Source organism: Lithobates pipiens, unplaced genomic scaffold, assembly GCF_037356315.1.
Source record: "Lithobates pipiens isolate NorthernLeopardFrog02 unplaced genomic scaffold, aLitPip1_a1.2 Scaffold_18, whole genome shotgun sequence".
Lineage (NCBI taxonomy): Eukaryota > Metazoa > Chordata > Amphibia > Anura > Ranidae > Lithobates > Lithobates pipiens.
Window position 1 is genome coordinate 419,941,129 of NW_027507758.1, and position 18,575 is coordinate 419,959,703.

Below are 18,575 nucleotides of genomic sequence, written 5' to 3' on the forward strand. Positions count from 1 at the left end.
CACTGCATGTGACTGTTATGTGTTTATTAAGAAAAATCACCTTGCAGGTCTAATTTTTTTTAACCATCTCATCTGTAATAATTTATCTGCAGGATCACTAAGCTGGAAAGTTGGTGTATAATTAATGCATAATATACTAGCACAGGCAGAAGTCAGGACTCCCTCTAACCTTTATTTCATTATTAAATCACAGATGTTCAGCTGTCTCGTTAAGGAGGCAAAAGAAAATATATTGGACAATAGGGAATATCTCCTACAGCATTTATGACTTGACAAATATTGATACATGGATGGCTCAGAACTCAGTTCTGGATATTATAGCTTCCAACTAAAAGCCACAAATAAATGTACAACTTGTGATTGTTTACTTACTACTTACTTTAAAATAATGTTGATATTTCTATCAGTGTACTATTACCATTTGCACAGCCCTTCCAACCAGAGTTCCTCCTGAGGTTCCTTGGAGCCAGTTAGCAATGGCAAATTGATCTTCTAACTACACTGACTGTCAATGCAAGGGGGCATGTCTACCATGACCAATAAAGGTAGGGAACACCACCATTTTGATTGTCTGTTTATTTTCTGTTGTTAATATTAATTTGTATGTATATTCAATTTTAGCAGGGTTCCCCAAGACTTGAAAAACATTTTTCAAAGGTTCCACTGGCAGAGATACTTCAGATTAAAAAAAAAGAAAAAGGAAGAGCTGTCACAAATAAAAAACAAATACTAAGTGCTGTGTTTTCTCTATGCTGTTATCATATTTGATGGATGAACACTTATTTAATTATTTTATTTACTATAGGTATTTATATAGCAATGACAAATTGCACTATGCTTTACATTCACATCAGTCTCTGCACTCAAGGAGCTTACAATCTAAGGTCCCTATCTCACGTGCACACATACACATATTAGGGCCAACTCAGACAGGAGCCAAGTAACCTACCAGAATATCTTTGGAGTATGGCAGGAAACCCACACAAGCACATGGGGAACATGCAAATGCCATGCAGGTAGTGTCTTGATTGGTATTCGAATATTTGCAATGTTACTCAAACTATGGGTGCTATTTTCCATATTATACATAGAAAAAGTCAGTGCTGCTACCCATACACCACATAGCAGAGCTCCCATGTGCTCCATCCACAGTCACTGGCTGAGTAGAGTAATGTGGAAAAAAATGATCCACACTCCAGTTGTTGCTCTTAAAATTTCTTCATTTTATTGAATAGCCACAGTGTACAAATGCAGATTAAGTCAGTTGGCACGTTTCAGTTTATAAAGCCTTAGTCATAACCACATTACAGACATAAAATTTGAAATAAATAGTAGCTCTAAAGAGCACAGGCTCCACCCATTAATCATCTTAATTGACTACAGGCAATTATCCAAAAAAGACAATCAGCTGCAATACATATAGGGTGATCCATGTGTAAGCCACTAATTTTCACACACCTTGTGGTGATAATATGCATATGTATGTACATACACACATGTGCACACACGTGCATACATTCATACACGTATACACAGAGGCGGCTCTCTAATTAGGCAAATTAGGCGATTGCCTAAGGTCCCGCAGTCTCAAGGGCCTCGCAATCGACTAATTTGCCTGTGATCAATGCGGTGGCAGCAAGTGCGGGGAGCGGGACAATAGAGTCCTCTAGGTGGCGCAGTGGCTGGATGACAGACGGCATGAGGGCGGCATGTCCATGTGGGACCCTCACCTGAGCTTCTCTCTTGTGCCGCTCACCAGACCTCTCCTCCGCACCTGCCTCCTATTTGGTTCTGGAGGGGGGGGGGGGGGTTGCTGAAAAACCACCCAGCTGGATAGTCCCACCATGAGTGTGAAGAGGGAGGAACTCTTATGCTGCCGACCAGAGGAAAGGTGAGTGCCCGTGCCGTGCAGCCTTCCCTGTGTGCCTGAATAGGAGGAGCGGAGGAGAGACTGCACATAGATAGTGGAATTGATTTTTCCATATTACTCCATACAGCCGCTGAATGTCTGCAGGGAGGAGAGGTGATCATTCAGCGGTTGCATGGAGGAATATGGAAAAATCAATTCCACTATCTATGTGCAGTCTCTCCACCACTCCTATCTAGCTTTTTCTGCATCCCCCGTACTCTCCGGCCCCTCTGTGTACTCCCTGGCTCCGCCCCTCTGTGTTCTCCCTGGCTCCGCCCCTCCGTGCGCTCCCTGGCCCGCCCCTCCTGCTCTCCAGCCCCTCCGTGTGCTCACTGGCTGCACCCCTCCTGCTCTCCAGCCCCTCCTTGTGCTCCCTGGCTCCGCCCCTTCTCGTACTCCCTTTCTCCACGCATCCTGCTCTTCACCCCCTCCCTTTGCTCCCTGGCTCCGCCCCTCCTGCTCTCCAGCCCCTCCTTGTGCTCACTGGCTCCACCCCTTCTTGTGCTCCCTTTCTCCACGCCTCCTGCTCTTCAGCCCCTCCCTTTGCTCCCTGGCTCCTCCCCTCCTGCTCTCCAGCCCATTCTTGTCCTCGCTGGCTCCACCCCCATTTCGCTAGCACCCCCTGCTCTCCAATTCTTTCTTCCTCCCCTCTCAAGCTCCCCCCCAGCACTCTTCACCCCCCACCCTTAGCACTATCTGGCCCCCAGCACTCTCCACCCTACACCCCCCTGCGGCTCTCTCTGGCCCCCAGCACTCTCCACCCACACCCCCAGCACTCTCCACCCTCCACCCCCAGCACTCTCCACCCTCCACCCCCAGCACTCTCCGGCCCTCACCCCCCAGCACTCTCTGGCCCCCAGCACTCCCTGCCCCCCACCCCCCCAGCAATCTCTGGCCCCCACCCCCAGCACTCTTTGGCCCCCAGCACTCTCTGCCCCCACCCCCAGTAATCTCTGGCCCCACCCCCAGCACTCTCTGGCCCCCAGCACTCCCCGCCCCCCACCCCCCAGCAATCTCTGGCCCCCACCCCAGCACTCTCTGGCCCCCAGCACTCTCTGCCCCCACCCCCAGTAATCTCTGGCCCCCACCCCAGCACTCTCTGGCCCCCAGCACTCTCTGCCCCCCACCCCCCAGTACTCTCTGGCCCCCAGCACTCTCCGCCCCCCACCCCGAGCATTCTCTGGCCCCCAGCACTCTCCGCCTCCCACCCAAGCATTCTCTGGCCCCCAGCACTCTCCGCCCCCACCCCGAGCATTCTCTGGCCCCCAGCACTCTCCGCCCCCCACCCCGAGCATTCTCTGGACCCCAGAACTCTCACCCCCCACCCCGAGCATTCTCTGGCCCCAGCACTCTCCGCCCCCCACCCCGAGCATTCTCTGGCCCCCAGCACTCTCTGCCCCCCAGCATTCTCTGGCCCCCAGCACTCTCCGGTCCCCACCCCCCAGCACTCTCCGGTCCCCACCCCCCAGCACTCTCCGGTCCCCCACCCCCAGCACTCTACAGCTTCTCCCTGCTCTTTGCCCCCCCAGGGGCTACAGACAGGGACAATCTCTAGATCTCTCTCACCTCCTTTCCTCACCCCCCTCTTTCTCACTTCCCCCTCTCTCTACCCCCTCTCTCCCCCTCTATCTTTCACTCCCTCCCCCCTCTCTCTTACCCCTCTCCCTCCTCCCTCCCCCTCTTTCTCTTACCCCCCTCCCTCCCCCTCTCTCACCACACTCCTCTCCCTTACCCCTTCCCACCCCTCTCTCTCTCCTTTCTCTCCCATCCCTCCCTTCTCTCCCATCCCTCCCTTCTCTCCCATCCCTCTCTCTCTCCCTTCCCTCACTCTCTCCCTTCCCTCGCTCTCTCCCTTCCCTCACTCTCTCCCCTCCCTCACTCTCTCCCTCCCTCACTCTCTCCCTTCCCTCCACTCCCTTCCCTCGCTCTCCCCTCCCTCACTCCCTTCCCTCGCTCTCTCCCCTCCCTCACTCCTTCCCTCCTCCTCTCCTCCCCTCCCTCACTCCCTTCCCTCGCTCTCTCCCCTCCCTCGCTCTCTCCCCTCCTTCTCTCCCTTCCCTCCCTCTCTCCCTTCCTCTATCCCCCTTCCCTTCCTCCTTCCCTTCCCTCCCTTCTCTCCCTCCCACTCTCCCTTCCTTCCCTCTCTCCCTTGCCTCCCTCTCTCCCTCCGCTTCCCTCCCTCTCTCCCTCCCTCCCCTTCCCTCTCTATCTACCTTCCCTCCTCTCTCCCTTCCTTCCCTCCCTCCTCTCCCTTCCTTCCCTCCCTCTCTCCCTCCCTTCCTTCCCTCCCTCTCTCCCCTCCCTTCCTCCCTCTCTCTCTCCCTTTCCTTCCCTCCCTCTCTCCCCTTCCTTCCCTCCCTCTCTCCCCTCCATTCCCTCCCTCTCTCCCCTCCATTCCCTCCCTCTCTCCCTTCCTTCCCTCCCTCTCTCCCTTCCTTCCCTCCCTCTCTCCCCTCCATTCCCTCCCCTCTCTCCCCTCCATTCCCTCCCTCTCTCCCCTCCATTCCTTCCCTCCCCTCCTCTCTCCCTCTCCCTCTCCTCCTCTCCCCTCCCTCCTTCCCTCTTCTCTGTCCCTTCCCTTCCTTCCCTCTCTCTGTCCCTTCCATTCCTTCCCTCTCTCTGTCCCTTCCCTTCCTTCCCTCTCTCTGTCCCTCCCCTTCCCTTCCCTCTCTCTTCCCTCTCTCTTTCCTTCCCTTCCGTCCCTCTCTCTCTTCCCTTCCTTCCTCTCTCCCTCCCCCTCCCTTCCTCTCTCCCTCCCCCCTCCCTTCCTCTCTCCCTCCCCCCTCCCTTCCTCTCTCCCCCCCCTCCTCTCTCCTCCCTTCCCTCCCTTCCCCCCCTCCTCCTCTTCCTCCCTCCCTTCCTCTCTCCTCCCTTCCCTCCCTTCCCTCTCTCCTACCTTCCCTCCCTCTCTCCCCTTCCCTCGCTCTCTCCTTCCTCTTCCTCCCCTCTCTTTCCCCTCCCTTTCCTCCCTCTCTCCTCCTCCCTTTCCTCCCTCTCTCCTCCTCCTTTCCTCCCTCTCTCCTCCCTCCCTTCTCTTTCTCCTCCCTTCCCTCTCTCCTTCCTTCCCTCTCTCCCCCCTCCCTCCCTTCCCTCCCCTTCCCTTTCCTTCCCTCCCTCCCTTCCTTCCTTCCTCCCTTCCTTCCTTCCTCCCTTTTCTCCCTTCCTCCCTTCCCTTCCTTCCTCCCTCCCCTCCTTCCCTCTCTCCTCCTCCCCTCCTTCCCTCTCTCCTCCTCCCCTCCTTCCCTCTCTCCTCCTCCCCTCCTTCTATCCCCCCTTCCCTCCCTCTCCATCCCTCCGTCTCTCCTCCCCACCCTCTCTCCTCCCTTCCCTCCCTCCCTCTCTCCTCCCTTCCCTCCCTCCCTCTCTCCTCCCTTCCCTCCCTCCCTCTCTCCTCCCTCTCTCCTCTCTTTCCTCCCTCTCTCCTCTCTTCCCTCCCTCTCTCCTCTCTTCCCTCCCTCTCTCCTCTCTTCCCTCCCCCTCTCCTCTCTTCCCTCCCTCCCTCTCTCCCTTCCCTCTTCCCCCTCTTGCCCACCCTTTCTCTCCTCCCCCTCTCTCTCTCTCTCTCCTCCCTCTCTCTCCCCCTCCCCTCCTCTCCTCTTTCCACCACTCTCTCCCCCTTTTGTGCACCCTTTATCTACCCCTCTCTCACCCCCCTATCCCCCTCTCACTCACAATGTCTTGCTCCCCTCCCCCTCTCTCTCTTTCCCACCCCCTATCTCTCACAATCTCTCTCTTCCCCTCCCCTCTCTCTCCTCTCCTCTCTGTCTCCCCTCCCCACTCTTGCTCCCCCTGCACTGTGCTGGGATCCCCCCGCTCCACTTCCTCTGCGGATATGGAATGGCTCAGTGACATCTCCTCCCCATTCTCCCAAGACACAGGAAATTCTTAGAGGGGTTGCCACCTTGGTGGGCCCCAGATGTTTTAATGGCTGCATATGTCTGATGGGTGAGGAGGGTGCCCTGGAAGTGGTGCAGATGAACTGTTTGCTAGATCTGTGCATCTTTTTGCAGCCATTTTTATTGCTTGAATTTTTTTCCCATTATGGGCGTGATTGGGGCCTCATGTGTAAGTTTTGCCTAAGGCCTCACAAATCCTAGAGCCGCCTCTGCGTATACATATATGCATAAGAAAGTACACCATAAAATTCAAAAAACATTAAATAAAAAAGATTAAAATAATAATCCAGGTATGTGAAAAAAGAAGAGAGAAGAGAGAAAGGAGAGGAGAGAAAGGAAAAAAGAGAGCAGAGGCTCTGGGGAGAAGCATTTTTAATGTAAGTGCAAGTCCAGATCCCACCTCAGGTTTAACCCCTAAGGTGATTTAGTTTTTAATCTAAAAATCCACCATGCTTCTCTCCCCAGAGACCTTCTCTCCCTATCACCTCCTCTGGGCGAGTGAGACAACCGTTCTATTCCTCTGAAGCAAAATGAGGAAAGATCGCCCTGAATACATTCTCTAAAGTGACGTGCTGCATTAGAAATATTTCTAGCATTTGGATTATTTGTGTCACAGTAACCTTCCCCTAGATGGGCTCTCAAAGGACGTGTGGTACAGCCTACATATTGGAGGCTGCATAACATACAGGTGATCAGGAAAATTACATAGTTTGTGCCACAGTTGATGTATTGCTGTATAATGAACTCTTCATCTGTGGCTGTGGCAACAAACGTTTTACCCAAAAGACAAATTACAGTACCTACTGTACAGGTTTTTATATTACAAGGGTAACGTCCAGGATAGGAGAGCCAGGTGGGTTGGCATTGTTTAGATGAGAAAAGACTAGGTGATAGTGCAGTCCCTAATGTGGGCGCACGTCGGCTAGAAAAATGGCAACCTGCTTGCAATATCCCATTTAAATCTTTATCTGTATACAGTATTGGCAGATTCTTTTTTATTATTCTGACTATTTGATGATATTCTTGGGGAAATGTAGAAACATAATAGGTTTTTCCTATCATGTACAGTATATATGATGACCTTCTAGAACAACTATTCATTTTTTTCATGAAATGATAATCCATTGTGCTGTTAATGCATTAAATATGAGAACATATCCCCGGCTTCATATGAAAATACTCAGTATTTCCTATACTTCAGTTTTTTTTTTCAGCTTTGTAAGCCATAACCTAACTACTGATGTAAAATGTGGAAGATGTAATGTCGGGCTACTACCCTGACAGCCACTATTATAATGTGCCAATGATAAAACAGTAGGCACAGTTGTTGCCACCCTGTATCTGATGGTTAATAGATCCAGTGAATCATCTTCCAGCCCAAGCTATTAGGAGCAAAACTACTTTTCTTTTCTCACATGATATTACCTTTTGTCCTGTATGCCTTTCACAGTTATGACAGAAGTGTCATGTATCTTTATCTGTACGTGTGTGACCATCTTAGAGTATTTCCTACTGTGCCCCATTTTGCTGCTTATACCTCCATGAAATCCCTTTCTAGGACTAGAAGTTTTTCTCATAGAAACATAGAAGAGTGACAGCAGTAAAAGATCAAGTGGTCCATCGAGTGTGCCCTTTTTTATCTTATATATGTTTAACCTTTTTGGTACAAGCTTGTAAGCACATGCAAGCAGATCACCCCCTAAGTTTACCTCAACAATATTACAAGCCATGTTACTCACTATGATCTCACTTCAGTATGGGTTGGTGCCACCCTCAGGCCTTAGGCCATACTGTACTCCAGGGCTGCACACACTTACAGAAGGACACCATCTGCTCTTTAGGTGGTGGCATGGTCTGTTCCTACCTGCCCCAACATACGACTACAAAGTCATTATAAGAATGTCACACTTAGCACACAGTAATTCCTCCAGTTTGTTCTTGTCTTATCACATTGCACCACACTATATTCTACCTGAAGGCACAAAGAGTAGCTCGTATATTTTGGATCACAAAGTCTTGCACATCTTGATGACCTCCAGGCTTGAGTTATAGGGGTGTTTTGTACCTGAGCAGGCTCCAACATGGAGACATTGCTACTAAATGGGGTACATAAAGTACTAAACTGTCCTCTCACTAAAAGAGGTCCCGTCACCAACCACCGTGACTGTTTTCTCTGTCAGCTAGCTGCTTATCCTTCTTTCACACTTTTAAGAGTTAATTAGTTACACACTCTTGACTCTTTAATCCTGAGGATTAACAGCGGCTTTAACTCTCTGTTCTCCTCCTGTTCTTCAGATATACGAAGACTACATACCCTATAAGACACTTGAATTATTCTCTGCAGAAAAAGTGATACACGACAACTTCTTCTCTAAATAAAAAAACGTGTTAACTGAAATCAGTTGCTGAATACACTGGAGATTGTAAATACATTAAACTAAAGTTATGTACTGACACTACATTACATTTGGCTGTGCATTATTTGGTTGTGTTGTCCCTAGTGTTGCTGCCCATACTTTAAAGTAAAGGAAGTCCATAGTAGTAGAGTCCATTCACAAGGATGGCCTAGCAAATCAGTCTCTTTTGAGGGGTGCAGTGCCAGAAAACTAATCACATTGTACACCAAGTCTTCACTCTTCTGCTCCCACACTGGACTGCCTGGTAAGGCCAGATTCCCCTGCCTATGTAGCCTCTTGAAAAGGATTACATTAACCCTATATGTATCAGCCCGATATTTAAAGGTATACATCACAAGACTATAAATTATTATCAAAAACACAATATAAAGTAGCCACCTGCCTACAAGCTTAAACTATGAGGCAAACACAAATGCCGAATAGCAAAGCACTGCAGAAAACTGGTCTTGAATTGTTAGTTTTGTCATGTATGACATTTTGTATAAGCATTTGTAGTCTGTACTTTTGGTGTCTAGATTGTTGTGTTGTGCACTAATTTCAAAGTTCACCTTTAACTATATGGAACAGTATATTAATGCATCCAGCCCTAAGGAAAACTAAAATAGGAACACTTACGCCTTCCTCCAATAACACAGTCTCATTAGTTCTCCATACTAGACTTTAATTTTGCTCTTTTTATTTTCTATTGCTTAATACTTTCAGCTGGTACTGAGAGAAATTATTGTGTGCCCTTTCTAAGCAATATCATTCTATTATCCCCTTAGAATGCCCTTTATTGGACATTTTTCACCTGCTATATGTTGACTTCAATGCTCACTGCCTGTAATTCACTGCAGTACTATTTCTTTTCACAGCTAATTGATGTTTTTCTTTTTCAAGTACCTGCAATGTGTGAACAGTTTAGGATTAAATTCTCTCCTTTAAGAGGATTAGCTACAGCAGGACTTTTGATAGAGATATCATTTCTGCATACTTTTATTTACTGGTTCCTAGGACACCATTAACGATCAAAACCCCACAGAAGGGAGCCTGGGTATGAGTGTGCATTATAAATATTTATTTCTCTGAAGAAAATAAACTAGTTTGTTACATTCATTTGTATTCCCAAAAAGATTTTTGTATAAAATAGTTTAAATATATTTAATATCCCACATACAAATATGAGTTTAAAACCCAAATCCGGTTGTGACTTGGGTTTCCAGATGGGAGACTTACCATAACTTCTTGAACGTGATGGGGATTCTCTCCAGAGGGGGCACAGACTGCAATATTTGGCAAATTGTGCCATTGCCAGGACAGTACTACACCCTTGTGCTCCATTGCAAACATATTATCTTTTATGACTATAGGCACAGCAAAGAATACATTTTTCTGCTGGCATCTTCCTGATTGACTGGCCTAGTGAGACCAAATCACTGGAGATAATGAATTCTGCAAGTATTTACATTAAAATAAAACTATCATGAATGTTGCTCAATTTTATTTAATTTATATTTTACATTTTTGTAAACTGATGTTGAATACATTAATACACAATGCTTAAGAAGTTTTTACTTAGTGGGCAGTATGCGCAAGAAAGGAATATAGTGGGGTATGAGAAAGGGCATTATAAGCAGGGGAGAAGTACAATAGGTATGAAAGTGAGAACATATGAGCAGGAAAGGAATATAAAGTGAGAGGAAGAGTGTGGAGGGCATGCCAGTGGGTAGCATTGGCAGGAAAGAAGTGCAGGAAAAGTGCATAAGAAGGGGCAGTATGTGCATATCTGTATATGTGTAGGCGAGGAATACAGAGGGGGTCATTTACTAAAGGAAAATCCATTTTGAACTGCAAGTGCACTTGGAAGTAACGTTGCTGTAGATCTGAGGGGGACATGCAAAGAAAATAAAAAACAGCATTTTAGCTTGCACATGATTGGATGATAAAATCAGCAGAGCTTCCATTCATTTCATATCTACCCCTTAGATTTAGAGTGACTACACTTTCAAGTGCACTTGCAGTGCAAAGTGGATTTGCCTTTCGTAAATAACCCCTAGAGTTTGTGATGGCAGCCCAAGGAGAGAAGTAAGCAAGGTACGAGAGGGGACAGTATGTGCAGGAGAGGGGTGTGGTGGGCATGAGATGGGGCAGTATATGCAGGAGAGTAGAGTGTATAAGAGGGGGCAGTATGTGCAGAAGAGATATTTCCTGGGTATGTGATGAAAGGGGACAGTATGTTTATGAGAAGAGTGTGGAGGGCATGCCAGTGAGCAGTATGTGCAGAGGAGAACTAAAGAGGATATAAGAGGGGGCAGTATGTGCAGAGGAGAAATAAAGAGGATATAAGAGGGGGCAGTATGTGCAGAGGAGAAGGAAAGAGGATATAAGAGGGGCAGGGTGTGCAGAGGAGAAGTAAAGAGGATATAAGAGGGGGAAACATGTGCAGGGAAGGAGTACAGAGGATATGATGTCATTCCATGTGTGCAGGAGAGGTGAATGGAGTACTATATAAAGGGTTTTAAAGCAGCATCTATCAGTATATGCAGGAGAGGAATGTGGAAGGTATGAAAGAGTGCAATATGTGTAGAAGAGGTGTGCAAATGGTATGCAAGGGTACAGTATGCACAGGAGAGAAATGCAGGGTGTTTCGCAGTATGTCCAAGAGAGGGGGGAGGAAGGTAATATAGCAAATAGTATGTTTAAGAGAGGAGTGTATGCCAGTGGGTAGGATTTGCAGCAAAGGAATGGAGAGGGTATGGAAATTGCTAGTTTGTGCAGGGGAGGAGTGTGGAGGATATAAGAGGGGCAGCAGGTGCAGGAGAGGAGTGTGGAGGCAAGTAGGAAGGTTATGACAGTTGGCAATATATGTAGGAGAAGAATGTGGAGGGTATGAGAGGAAGCAATGTGTGGAGGGTATAACGGTGGCAAGTAAGTGCAGGACAAGAATGCAAGAGGGTATAAGGAGTGGGCAGTATGAGCAGAGGAGGTGTGTGGAATATATGGAACACAGCAGAATGTGAAGGAAATGTGTGAGGAGGGAATAGCAGTGGTCATTATGTGCAGGAGAAGTGTAAGGAGGGAATGACAGTGGTCATTATGTGCAGGAGAAGTGTAAGGATGGAATGACAGTGGCTATTATGTGCAGGAGAAGTGTAAGGAGGGAATGGCAGTGGCTATTATGTGCAGGAGAGGTGTAAGGAGGGAATGGCATTGGCTATTATGTGCAGGAGAGATGTAAGGAGGGAATGGCAGTGGCTATTATGTGCAGGAGAAGTGTAAGGAGGGAATGGCACTGGCTATTATGTGCAGGAGAGGTGTAAGGAGGGAATGGCAGTGGCTATAATGTGCAGGAGAGATGTAAGGAGGGAATGGCATTGGCTATTATGTGCATGAGAAGTGTAAGGAGGGAATGGCAGTGGCCATTATGTTCAGGAGAAGTGTGCGGAAGATTAGAGAGAAAGCGATACAGTATTTCCAGGAAAGGAGTGGTAAAGATAGGAGAGGAGAGGGAGCAGTATGTTCAGGAGAGGAGTGCAGAGATGATGAGAGGGGCAGGGTATGACGGAGAAAAGTTTGGAAGGCAGGACAGAAATGCAGAGGGTATAACAGTGGATATTTGAAGGAGAGTAGTGGAGGATATGACAGTAGGCAGTATTGCTAACCCTTTGACTTAATTAGCGGATACTAACCTTTCTATAATTAACAATGAAGGTGCAAGCCATAAAGGTGAATGACATTGGCTGACAAGTGTGCCCCATAATGTAATTGGTACCCATTTACAAATGTGGCTTATTGTAAAGCAGCAGTGTCGGAGGTGTCATCCTCACAGAAAAAGTTTGTTGGATGAGAAACAAACAAGATCAGAATCAATGTCCAAGAAACTGGCCCTCAGAAACTGAAGCAGGTTATTTTAGGAATCTGAGGTGGCAGGAAGTGTGTCAACAGTTTTGTAAAGTTGGGGAGGATCCTAAACTAAAACAGGAGGCATGTGTCAGAGGAATTGGGAATAATGGAGGCCATAGTATATTAGTAGAGACTGTGTCATGAAGTCCAGAAACAGTGGAGGTGGAACTGGGGACAAGAAAGATGAGGCAGGGCTTTGTTGCAGTGGAATGTTTAAGCAGGAAATAGGACAGTGGAGTCAATAATGATATTTTTGCAATTGAATATGTTTGATTGTATATGTGCTAGAGACTGGGCAATGAGGGATTATTACACATGTGAATGGGGACTGACCACAGAGGGGTTCATGTGGTCAGACCATGGGGAGTGCACAACTGGAATCTCTGGAGCATGAAGTGAAGATTATATCTCTTGGTGGAAGAATACAGAGGAAAGACCAGTTTATGTCCTGGAGGTGGGATGTTACTGGGGAAAGACCACAACCAATCAGTGTGCTGGAGAGGAAATCTCACTGCTAAAGCATGATCTGCTAAATTCAAGATTCAAGGCAGAATCCCCTAGTGACACATGCAGCAGGAATCCCAGAGCAATATAGGTTAGATAAAGTAAAGAGGCCGTGCAGCGATAATCGCCTAATTGCAGGTTGACCCATCTGACTAAATAATACTAAATCACATGCAACTTTATTCAGCAGTTAACTATAATAGTAAATAACATGTAACTTTTCCCAGCAGTGGCTACACACGGAATATAAAAATGTTTAGTACAGACAAAGCAAGCAGTTTAATAATTAATAGTGGAATAACAGTATTGGCATTTGAACATGAACAAATGTGGGATATAGCAGTTTACTTCCCCTATCTGACTAAGCTTTTCAGTTGTGCCCCCCTTAGCCGCCTAATACCTGAGCCCCATCTCTATCCAGTGATGTCCAGCGATGTCCACGATTAGTGATGGCCGAACGGTTCGCCCGGCGGTCGTTTCGCGGCGAATTTCCGACATTCGCGGTCCGCACGTTCGAACGCCTTTTTCCGTCGTTCGCCGCGGCGGACTTACGTGTTTAATGTATACAAGAACTTTAACCTTTGGTGACACGTTTATCATGTGATACAGGACAGCCAATTGAGACATGACAGCACATGGACACTTGTACATTCCCCCTAACCTATAAATACACCCGATCCGGTGGCCATTTTACATTCTTTCTTCTGTTAAGATAGGGACAGGTTCCTGTGTGGAGTAGGGAGAGATAAACCACTAGCTATTTGGTACACAAAAGTTCTTTTCAGGACTGGTATAGGTGTTAGGTGTTGATAGGTTTGCTGTGCTGCTGATTCTTGCAGCAGCCTGAGTGTCTTTTGTTAGTTTAGAGAAAGGGAAAGGACGGTGTATGCTACAGGGACAGCCAGATTAGTCTTTCATCATCATCATCATCATCATCATCATTAGCTGTTACTATCAAGGTCCACAAAAGAGCTGTTCCAGTAACCACTAATCGTTCTCTTTTTTTGCCAATTTGTATAGGGACAGGAAGGAAGCAGTGTTGTCAGGCAGTGAGGGTAATTTTAAAGACTTGCTGTTATTATTAGTTCCACAAAGGTTCTTTTCAGGACTGGTATCAGTGGTACAGTAATAGGCTTGTACATGTATAATATTCTTTCTTCCAAATATAGAAAGGATATTATACTTGACTGCTGCCCTTCTGCTGCAGTCTGCTAAACATTCACAACTCACTTGTTCCACAAAAGTTCTTATAAGGACTGGTAACTTGGTATAGGGTGCTACGGTACATAGGCTTGAGTGCGGTACAGTCTGCTGTTCTGTAAGGACCGCTATCGGTCCACAATAGATAGGGTTGACGTGCACCACTGCTGACCGCTGCCCTATACTGCAGCAGTCCTTCAGCGGTATAGGGACTGACGTACAGTCTGCTAATCACTAACACACAACCTGCTTGTTCCACAAAAGTTCTTATAAGGACTGGTAACTTGGTATAGGGTGCTACGGTACATAGGCTTGAGTGCGGTACAGTCTGCTGTTCTGTAAGGACCGCTATCGGTCCACAATAGATAGGGTTGACGTGCACCACTGCTGACCGCTGCCCTATACTGCAGCAGTCCTTCAGCGGTATAGGGACTGACGTACAGTCTGCTAAAAACTAATACACAACCTGCTTGGTCCACAAAAGTTCTTATAAGGACTGGTAACTTGGTATAGGGTGCTACGGTACATAGGCTTGAGTGCGGTACAGTCTGCTGTTCTGTAAGGACCGCTATCGGTCCACAATAGATAGGGTTGACGTGCACCACTGCTGACCGCTCACCTATACTGCAGCAGTCCTTCAGCGGTATAGGGACTGACGTACAGTCTGCTAAACACTAATACACAACCTGCTTGTTCCACAAAAGTTCTTATAAGGACTGGTAACTTGGTATAGGGTGCTACGGTACATAGGCTTGAGTGCGGTACAGTCTGCTGTTCTGTAAGGACCGCTATCGGTCCACAATAGATAGGGTTGACGTGCACCACTGCTGACCGCTCACCTATACTGCAGCAGTCCTTCAGCGGTATAGGGACTGACGTACAGTCTGCTAATCACTAACACACAACCTGCTTGTTCCACAAAAGTTCTTATAAGGACTGGTAACTTGGTATAGGGTGCTACGGTACATAGGCTTGAGTGCGGTACAGTCTGCTGTTCTGTAAGGACCGCTATCGGTCCACAATAGATAGGGTTGACGTGCACCACTGCTGACCGCTCACCTATACTGCAGCAGTCCTTCAGCGGTATAGGGACTGACGTACAGTCTGCTAAACACTAATACACAACCTGCTTGTTCCACAAAAGTTCTTATAAGGACTGGTAACTTGGTATAGGGTGCTACGGTACATAGGCTTGAGTGCGGTACAGTCTGCTGTTCTGTAAGGACCGCTATCGGTCCACAATAGATAGGGTTGACGTGCACCACTGCTGACCGCTGCCCTATACTGCAGCAGTCCTTCAGCGGTATAGGGACTGACGTACAGTCTGCTAAACACTAATACACAACCTGCTTGGTCCACAAAAGTTCTTATAAGGACTGGTAACTTGGTATAGGGTGCTACGGTACATAGGCTTGAGTGCGGTACAGTCTGCTGTTCTGTAAGGACCGCTATCGGTCCACAATAGATAGGGTTGACGTGCACCACTGCTGACCGCTCACCTATACTGCAGCAGTCCTTCAGCGGTATAGGGACTGACGTACAGTCTGCTAATCACTAACACACAACCTGCTTGTTCCACAAAAGTTCTTATAAGGACTGGTAACTTGGTATAGGGTGCTACGGTACATAGGCTTGAGTGCGGTACAGTCTGCTGTTCTGTAAGGACCGCTATCGGTCCACAATAGATAGGGTTGACGTGCACCACTGCTGACCGCTGCCCTATACTGCAGCAGTCCTTCAGCGGTATAGGGACTGACGTACAGTCTGCTAAACACTAATACACAACCTGCTTGGTCCACAAAAGTTCTTATAAGGACTGGTAACTTGGTATAGGGTGCTACGGTACATAGGCTTGAGTGCGGTACAGTCTGCTGTTCTGTAAGGACCGCTATCGGTCCACAATAGATAGGGTTGACGTGCACCACTGCTGACCGCTGCCCTATACTGCAGCAGTCCTTCAGCGGTATAGGGACTGACGTACAGTCTGCTAAACACTAATACACAACCTGCTTGGTCCACAAAAGTTCTTATAAGGACTGGTAACTTGGTATAGGGTGCTACGGTACATAGGCTTGAGTGCGGTACAGTCTGCTGTTCTGTAAGGACCGCTATCGGTCCACAATAGATAGGGTTGACGTGCACCACTGCTGACCGCTGCCCTATACTGCAGCAGTCCTTCAGCGGTATAGGGACTGACGTACAGTCTGCTAAACACTAATACACAACCTGCTTGGTCCACAAAAGTTCTTATAAGGACTGGTAACTTGGTATAGGGTGCTACGGTACATAGGCTTGAGTGCGGTACAGTCTGCTGTTCTGTAAGGACCGCTATAGGTCCACAATAGATAGGGTTGACGTGCACCACTGCTGACCGCTCACCTATACTGCAGCAGTCCTTCAGCGGTATAGGGACTAAGAGTTTTGTCACAGGGTCATTTAAAAAATGACATGCAGAGGAAGAGGCAGGCCCTTCCGCAGGGGTGGTAGGGGTAGGGCAGGAGCAACAGGCTTGAGCCAAAGTGGGAAGTTGCAGAAGGTGCGTTCAATTACTTTAAAGGATGCACCAGACTTGGTTGAGTGGCTCGCTCAGCCTTACTCTTCTGCACCCTCCTCATCCTCTCGATCTGCACCCTCTTCTTCACTCTCTGCTATGTGCACCCCCAAAGACACTACCACCAACAACACGACCACCACCACCACCACCACATACCTTCCGCTTGAGTCACTGGAATTATTTTCCGATCCATATCAAGAGGACATTTCTGATGCGCAGCCACTCTTGGTATTGGATCAGGAAGAGGAGGTAGCAACAAGCGCTACTCAGCAGTCTGACGCCAGTACCCAGATCAGCCCAAGGAGGAGGTTGGTCCCCGGTGTTGCTGCCTACTCCGAGATCTCTACTTATAGCGGTGGGGAAGGTGACGTTGATGATGACGTGTCTAGTGATGTCACGTGGGTGCCCACAAGAGAGGAAGAGGAGGGGAGTTCAGAGGGAGATATGGACCAGCAGATAGGGAGGAGAAGCAGCAATGACTTACATTGCACAGCAGGGACAAAGCAGACTGCAAATGTATCAGGAGCGAGTCATCGACCATGTACGGTCACATCTGGCGCTCCCAGGACACCGGCACATGGCTCCGCAGTGTGGGCTTTTTTTAACGTGTCCGCTGCTGACAATAGCGTTGCCATCTGCAATCTTTGCAGTCAACGCGTTAGTCGCGGTAAGCCCAATACTCACCTAGGGACGACCGCCTTAAGAAGGCACATGAGCAGCCATCACCGAGCCCAGTGGGAGCAACGGAACACACAAAGCCACACTGCAGGCTCTCACCGTCCAGCCTCGTCTTCTACTTCTCCTTCTCCTCTCTCCTCACAATTGTCCTCCACTCCACCTTCCATCACGCCAAGCTCACATTTTTCTGCAAAAAGGCAGGCTTCCGTGGGCCTAATGTTTGAGCGTAAAAAAATGATGATGCCGGATAACCCTCTTGCCCAACGGTTGGCGGCTGGCTTGTCAGAACTCATAGCCCGCCAACTACTGCCATATAAACTGGTGGACTCGGAGGCCTTTCGCAAATTTGTGGCCATTGGAACACCACAATGGAAGGTCCCAGGAAGGAAGTATTTCTCAGAGAAGGGCATCCCAGAGCTATATGGCCATGTTCAGCGGCAAGTGAATGTATCTCTGGCACACAGTGTCGGTGCCAAGATACATCTGACCACAGACACGTGGTCTAGCAAACACGGGCAGGGAAGGTATATCAGTTTTACTGCCCACTGGGTGAACCTTCTGACGGCCGTCAAGCATGTAACCCGTGGCACCCGTGTAGATTTGGTTTTACCGCCACGGATTGCATGCAGGCCTGACTCTTCTTCTCCTCCTCCTACTCCATCCTCCTCCCTCTCCTCCTCAGCTGCCTCCTCCTTTTCCGCTGCTAGCGTCTCTTCCACTGCACCGCCCAAGCTCCCCAGAACCTATTCCACATGCCAGGTGAGACGTTGCCATGCCGTGCTGCGTCTGTTGTGCCTGGAAGCAAAGAGCCACACTGGCCCGGCACTCCTTTCAGCTTTGCGTTCACAGGCAGATGAGTGGCTAACACCGCTCAATTTGACAGTTGGTAAAGTGGTGTGTGACAACGGTGCCAATCTGCTTAGCGCATTGAAACAGGGCAAAATCACGCACGTGCCGTGCATGGCACACGTCTTAAACTTGGTCGTGCAGCGATTCCTTGTCAAATACCCTGGGGTCCAGGACATCTTGCGGCAGGCAAGGAAAATCTCGGCCCATTTCAGAAGATCTTACACGGCCATGGCTCGCCTTGCTGACATTCAGCGGCGACACCATCTGCCGGTCAGACGTCTTATTTGCGATTGCCCGACGCGATGGAACTCAACCTTCTATATGCTTGATAGGCTGCTCCAGCAGAAACGTGCAGTTAACGTCTACCTGTATGAACTCTGCGAAAGAAACGGTTCTGGGGAGCTGGGTTTTTTTTCACCGCGCCAGTGGCTGCTCATGCGCGACACATGCAGACTTCTGCGGCCATTTGAGGAGATCACCAAACTGGTCAGTCGCAGCCATGGCGCCATCAGTGACATGGTACCTTATGCCTTCTTTCTGGAGCGTGCATTGCGTCGTGTCATTGATCAGGCTGTGGAGGAGCAGGAGCGGGAAGATGAGGAAGTCGCAATGCTGGATGAATTCCCAGGGGGGGCTACTCTATCTGAGACAAGTCAACAACAGGAGTCTGATGAGGAGTCAGAGGA

The 18,575-nt window shown here is 48.4% G+C and overlaps 1 pseudogene; it reads left to right on the forward strand.

The window, feature by feature from the left end:
- Positions 1-18,575, forward strand: part of LOC143986731 (transient receptor potential cation channel subfamily V member 5-like) — a 52,328-nt pseudogene that overhangs the window by 8,043 nt on the left and 25,710 nt on the right.